Raw genomic sequence first — 7536 nt, 5'->3', positions numbered from 1 at the left:
GTACCTGTGACTACAGGCATCTGCCACAATGACTGGCTATTTTTTTTTTTTTTCTGTTATTGTTGCTGTTGTAGTTCTCATTTTTGTTTGGCAGGCCTGGGCAGGGTGTGAACCCGCCAGCCCCCAGTGTATGTGTCTGGCACCCTAGCTGCTGAGCTATAGGCACTGAGCCACCACCACCATTTATTGAAATATTCTTCAATTGTATATATATATATATATAGATATAGATATAGATATATCTATATCTATATATATAGAGAGAGACAGATTCCCACTATGTTGCCCTCGGTAGGGTACCAAGGTGTCACAGCTCACAGTAACCTCAAACTCTTGGGCTTAAGCGATTCTCTTGCCTCAGCCTCCCAGGTAGCTGGGACTACAGGTGCCCACCACAATGCCCGGCTATTTTTTTTTTTTTTGTAGTTGTCATTGTTGTTTGGCAAGCCTGGGCCGGGTTCGATCCTGCCAACCCCAATGTATGTGGCCAGTGCCCTAGCCACTGAGATATAGGCACCAAGCCCAATTGTGTATTCTTGGTGCCCTTGTTGAAAATTAGTTGACCATGTGTGTTTGGGTTTATTTAAGAACTTTGTATTTTGTTCCATTGGTTGATGTTTCTGTTTTTATGCAGTTTTGATCGTTGTAGTTTTGTATTAAAATTTGAAATCAGGAAGCGTTATGCATGAAACTTTGGCTTTCTTTCTCAATTTTTTGACTCTTTGGGGTCTTTTGTATTTCCGTATGAATTTTAGAATTTTCTTAATTTATCAGAAAAATAATATTGGAGTATTGTTAGGGATTGCAGTGAATTTGTATACTGTTTTGACATTCTAACAACATTAATTCTTCCAACCATGTACACAGGATGCCTTTCCATTTGTCTGAGTCTGTTCAATTTCTTTTGGTAATGTTCTAAGTGTGTGTATCTTTCACCTTCTTGGTTAAATTTATTCCTGCGTATTTTATTCTCTATGTGATCACAATATGTGCCACTTTCTTTCTTTTCTTTTTGTTGAGACAGAGTCTCATTATGTCTCCCTCAGTAGCTTGCCATATTGTTACAGCCCACAGCAACCTCAAACTCTTGGTCTTAAGCGTTTCTCTTCCCGCAGCCTCCCAAGTAGCTGGGACTATAGATACCCACCACAACACCTAGCTATTTTTCTGTTGCTGTTGTCATTGTTGTTTAGCTGGCCTGGGCTGGGTTCCAACCTGCCAGCCTGGTTGTATGTGACTGGAGCCCTAACGACTGAGCTAGGGGCCCTGCCTCTTGATTTGTTTTTTGAATAAGTCATTATTAGTGTGCAGAAATGCAGTCCATTTTGTATGTTTATTTTGTATCCAGCAACTTTTCTGAATTTTTTATTAGTTCTAACAGGATTTTTTATTTTGTGGTGGTGCCTATCTGGCTTTCTACATATAGAATCCTATTATCTGAGAAAAGATCTAATTTTGTCTCCCCTTCTGATTTATATGCCTTTCCTTATTTTTCATATTTGATTGCTTTTGCTAGATATCTTTCTATTGGAATCCAAATACTAAGGTGGGCATCTTTGCCTTGACTTAGAGGAAATCTTTCTTAGATCTTAGACGAAAGATTTGTTTTTTTCCCATTGATGATGATAGCTATGTGCTTTGTTTGTTTGTTTGTTTTTAGAGACAGAGTCTCACTTTGTCACCCTCAGGAGAGTGCTGTGGCATCACAGCTCACAGCAACCTCCAGCTCTTGGGCTTAGGCTTATCTCTTGCCTCAGCCTCCCAAGTAGCTAGGACTACAGGTGTCTACCACAATGCCCGAATATTTTTTTGTTGCAGTTTGGCCGGTGTCGACTTTGAACCCGCCACCCTTGGTATATGGGGCCGGCACCCTACTCACTGAGCCACAGGTGCCGCCCAATAGCTATGTGGTTTCATAAGTAGACTTTATCATGGGGAGGAGTACCCAGGGCTGATCTGTAGGTTAGATAGCATGATCAGTGATGGGCCTAGACAGGCTAAGGCATCTCACACCAGAGCCCAGAGAGGCTGGAATATTTAAAATCCTCCTCCCAGAGAGTTCTGATTTCTGATGAAAGAGGATAACCTGGAAAAGTATGTTCTGATCTAAGAATAAAAGGCTTCTCGCAGAAACTCAAGGACATTCCTGCAAAGTCCTCCCCATGGTAACTCAGCTCCTAAGAATTTGTAAAACGTTAGCTTCCTGGAACCTTGAAACTAACTCTTGCTTCCCCTTCTGTAAACTCTGCACATGCTTTGAACCCTCCAATGAGGGACAATATAATAATTCCTTTGTCTTCCTACTTGTGCATCCTATAAAAGGATGATCAGGGAGCTTGGCCATCTTGGACACTAGTTCACTGAAGCTCCACCAGCTGGAATAAAGCCCTTCCTCTTTCAAACACAGGTGTTTCAGTGAATCTTTCTCTCCATCTGGCCTTGTTTTCCTGCAACACTGGGAATCCCCAGAGACTGAGGTTCTAGCCCAGCACCATTGCAGCTTTGTCCTCAGTTATAGCAGTTGAGTTCCCCTCCTCTTCGGGGCCCATAATGGGAGAAGGCCCAGGAAGCCGTTGCAGAAAGAGGGTTTCTGGTTCTTATGCTCACCTTTCTTCACCCAGTGCCCATAGAGCTAGAAGGCACAGTAGTCGATGAGGTGTCACACTGATGGCAGCATGTAAGGATCCCTCAACAATGTACTCAGTGGACATACACGATGGGTGCTCGAGGCCACTCATCCAGCAGCCAGCACTCTCTACACTGTGATCTGGAATTGCCAGTGGGGATGTGTGAGGTTCCAGGGTTGGCTGCCTTCACAACACTCAAAGCAGGGGGTGGTATAGGGTCTGTTCAGCTGTCAGATGCTCCTCAGGATCAACCTGCAGGATCAACCTTGACAGTATTTGAATGATCATCCCACCGGGGTGGATTAAACTGGTATTGGCCCTCCATGATCATGCATAACATCAAGATCTTGTGCAGGTACCAGAAAGGTGGCAAGCCAGCTAGGATGAACAAGATCACCCCACAGGCCAGAGGTCGACCTTGTTGCCATAGCCTGGGTGGGTTTCATCCATCAAGGATTTAAGGATCTCTAGTGCCAGATACCCCACAATTCTTAAAGGTTCTTGCCAGGTTCCAAGTGGCAGGAGAACCCAAAATCTGAAAGTCGGGTCTGCATATTGTCATCTGTTTTATTGTCAACAAAACTAAACCAACATTAGTTTTGTTGATTTTTTTCCCTAGGAGATTATTCTCAGGCTTGAGTCTCGGTGCACAATGTTGTTGGCATAGAGAAAGCTCACAGCTTCTAGCAGAGACCTCCTGATGGACCTGTTTTCCTTTTGTGAGAGGGCCACCTTCTCTGTCAGATAGTCAAACAGCTCTTCCTTCTGCATCACATCAAACACCAGGAACAGGAAGCTAGAAAAGTTGTAGGAATTGATGAGAGTGACAATGTGTGGCGACCTTGTGAAGGATGTGTGTCTCTTGCTGTGTGGCTTCCCACACCTCCTCCAGCTGATCAGGACTCAGCTGCTCAGCTATCACCTCCATTTTCTTCACTGCAAACTCCTGGCCTGTAGCTAGATGAACACAATGGTGGATCACAAAGCTGACTCCTCTGCCAATGACATCCTTAAGGTAATATTTCTGTAAAACTTCTTGGCTTGTGGCCCAGTCCAGCAGGTTATCCTCCAGCCCCATGTTCAGCGTCATTCTGAAGGAAGTGAGGGCCTTACTCATGGAGGCCCCTGCCACGACCTACGGCTCCACCTCCATCCTTATTGGGAGGGTTTCAGTGACTACTTCAGTGTCTGTACTTGTTATTTGTATATTTAGGCTTTCTATTTCTTCTTGATTGAATTTTGGTAAGTTGTATTTTCCTAGGAATTTTTACCTATTTCCTCTAGTTTATCCAAGTTGCTGGCATGTAGTTGATCATTGTGTCCCTTATGATCCCTTTTATTTGTGATACATCTGTTACGATGTCTCTGCTTTTATTTCTCATTTTGTTTGAATCTTCTCTGCTTTTTTGTTAGTTTAAGGATTTAATGATTATTTTAAACCATTAGTTTTGTTGATTTTTTTCCCTATGTTCTTTCTGTTTCCTATATGATTTATTTCTGCTCTGATCTTTATTATTTCCTGCGTTTTTATTTTATTTTTTTTATTATTTTATTTATTTTTTTATTAAATCATAACTGTTTACATTGATATGATCATGGGGCATCATACACTCACTTCATAAACCATTTGACACATTTTTATCACAGTGGTTAACATAGCCTTTCCGGCGTTATCTCAGTTACTGTGCCAAAACATTTACATTCTACATTTACCAAGTTTCGCAAATACCCCTGTAATATGCACCACAGGTGTGATCCCACCCATCCCCCTCCCTCTACCCACCCACCCCCCTTTTCCCACTTCCCCCTATTGTTAAGTTGTAGCTGGGTTATAGCTTTCATGTGAGAGTCCCAAATTAGTTTCATAGTAGGGCTGTGTACATTGGGTACTTTTTCTTCCATTCTTGGGATACTTTACTAAGAAGAATATGTTCCAGCTCCATCCACGTAAACATGAAAGAGGTAAAGTCTCCATCTTTCTTTAAGGCTGCATAGTATTCCATGGTATACATATACCACAATTTATTAATCCATTCGTGGATCGATGGGCACTTGGGCTTTTTCCATGACTTAGCTATTATGAATTGGGTTGCAATAAACATTCTGGTACAAATATCTTTGTTATGTTGTGATTTTTGGTCTTCTGGGTATATGCCCAGCAGAGGAATTACAGGATTGAATGGCAGATCTATTTTTAGATCTCTGAGTGTTCTCCATATATCTTTCCAAAAGGAATGTATTAATTTGCATTCCCACCAGCAGTGCAGAAGTGTTCCCTTTTCTCCGCATCCACGCCAACATCTCTGGTCTTGAGATTTTGTGATATAGGCTAGTCTCATTGGAGTTAGATGATATCTCAAAGTAGTTTTGATTTGCATTTCTCTGATGATTAAAGATGATGAGCATTTTTTCATATGTCTGAAGGCCGTGCGCCTGTCTTCTTCAGAGAAGTTTCTCTTCAAATCCCTTGCCCAGCCTGCGATGGGATCCCTTGTTTTTTTCTTGCTGATGCGTTTGAGTTCTCTGTGGATTCTGGTTATTAAACCTTTGTCAGAGATATACCCTGCAAATATCTTCTCCCATTCTGAGGGCTGTCTGCTTGCTCTGCTTACTGTGTTCTTAGCTGTGCAGAAGCTTTTTAGTTTGATCAAGTCCCAGTAGTGTATTTTTGAAGCTGCTTCAATTGCCCGGGGGGTTCTCCTCATGAAATACTCACCCAGACCAATTTCTTCAAGGGTTTTCCCTGCATTCTCCTCTAGTATTTTTATAGTTTCATGTCTTAAGTTTAAATCTTTAATCCAATGAGAGTCTATCTTAGTTAATGGTGAAAGGTGTGGGTCCAATTTCAGTCTTCTGCAGGTTGCCAGCCAGTTCACCCAGCACCATTTGTTAAATAGGGAATCTTTTCCCCACTGAATGTTTTTAATTGGCTTGTCAAAATCAAATAGCGGTAAGTAGCTGGATTCATCTCTTGGTTCTCTATTCTGTTCCAGATATCTACTTCTCTGTTTTTGTGCCAATACCATGCTGTTTTGATCACTATCGATTTGTAGTAAAGTCTGAGGTCTGGTAGTGTGATTCCTCCTGTTTTGTTTTTATTTCTGAGTAATGTCTTGGCTATTCGAAGTTTTTTCTGATTCCATATAAAACGAAGTAATGTTTTTTCAAGATCTTTAAAATATGACAGTGGAGCTTTAATAGGGAGTGCATTGAAATTATATATTGCTTTGGGTAGTATGGACATTTTGATAATGTTGATTCTTCCCAGCCATGAGCATGGTATGTTTTTCCATTTGTTAAAATTTTCAGCTATTTCTTTTCTTAGAGTTTCATAGTTCTCTTTATAGAGATCTTTCACGTCTTTTGTTAGGTAAATTCCCAAATATTTCATCTTCTTTGGCACTACTGTGAATGGGATAGAGTCCTTAACTGCTTTTTCAATTTGACTGTTGTTGGTGTATATAAAGGCTACTGATTTATGAATGTTGATTTTGTAACCTGAGATGCTGCTGTATTCCTTGATCACTTCTAGGAGTTTTGTAGTAGAGTCCCTAGTGTTTTCCAGATACACAATCATATCATCTGCGAAGAGTGAGAGTTTGATCTCTTCTGACCCTATATGGATACCCTTGATCGCCTTTTCTTCCCTAATTGTGGTGGCTAAAACTTCCATTACGATGTTGAAAAGCAATGGAGACAATGGGCAGCCTTGTCTGGTTCCTGATCTGAGTGGAAATGATTCCAATTTAACTCCATTCAATATGATATTGGCTGTGGGTTTGCTGTAGATAGCCTCTATCAGTTTAAGAAAAGTCCCTTCTAGACCAATTTTCTTGAGTGTTCTGATCATGAAGGGATGCTGGATATTATCAAAAGCTTTTTCTGCATCAATTGAGAGAATCATATGGTCTTTGTTTTTTAATTTGTTTATGCGCTGAATTACATTTATAGATTTACGTATATTGAACCAGCCTTGACACCCTGGGATAAAACCAACTTGGTCATGATGTATAATTTGTTTGATGTGTTGCTGGATTCTGTTTGTTAGGATCTTGTTGAATATTTTTGCATCTATATTCATTAGTGATATTGGTCTATAATTTTCTTTTCTTGTTGGGTCTTTTCCTGGTTTGGGGATCAGGGTGATGTTTGCTTCATAGAACGTGTTGGGTAATCTTCCTTCTTTTTCTACATTTTGGAACAGGTTGAGTAATATAGGTACTAATTCCTCTTTAAAGGTTTTGTAGAATTCTGACGTGAAACCATCTGGTCCCGGGCTTTTCTTTTTAGGGAGGTTTTGTATAGTTAATGCTATTTCTGAACTTGATATGGGTCTGTTCAACATTTCCACTTGATTCTGGTTAAGTCTTGGAAGGTGGCGTGCTTCCAAGTATCGGTCTATTTCCTTCAGATTTTCGTATTTCTGAGAATAAAGTTTCTTGTAATATTCATTAAGGATTTTTTGGATTTCTGATGAGTCTGTGGTTATTTCGTCTTTGTTGTTTCTGATTGATGATATTAGAGATTTTACTCTTTTTTTCCTGATTAGGTTGGCCAGAGGTTTATCTATTTTATTGACCTTTTCAAAAAACCAGCTTTTTGATTTATTGATCTGTTGTATTATTCTTTTGTTGTCAATTTCATTTAATTCTGCTCTAATTTTGGTTATTTCTTTTCTTCTACTGGGTTTGGGGTTGGAATGTTCTTCCTTTTCCAGTTGTGTGAGATGTACCATTAAGTTGTTAACTTCCTCTCTTTCCGTTCTCTTGAGGAAGGCTTGCAGTGCTATAAATTTCCCTCTTAGAACTGCCTTTGCAGCGTCCCAGAGGTTCTGATAGTTTGTGTCTTCATTGTCGTTTTGTTCCAAAAAATTGGCGATTTCTTTCTTAATCTCATCTCTGACCCAGCT

At 40.4% G+C, this 7536-nt stretch overlaps 1 pseudogene; it reads right to left on the bottom strand.

Annotated features, from left to right (window-relative positions):
- Positions 1–2480: 2480 nt before the first annotated feature.
- LOC128576086 (phosphorylase b kinase gamma catalytic chain, liver/testis isoform-like) lies at positions 2481–3717 on the bottom strand (annotated as a pseudogene).
- Between the last annotated feature and the right edge of the window lie 3819 nt (positions 3718–7536).

Source organism: Nycticebus coucang, chromosome 2 (assembly GCF_027406575.1).
Source record: "Nycticebus coucang isolate mNycCou1 chromosome 2, mNycCou1.pri, whole genome shotgun sequence".
NCBI lineage: Eukaryota > Metazoa > Chordata > Mammalia > Primates > Lorisidae > Nycticebus > Nycticebus coucang.
Note: the sequence above shows the minus strand (reverse complement) of the source record. Positions and strands in the feature narration are given on the sequence as shown.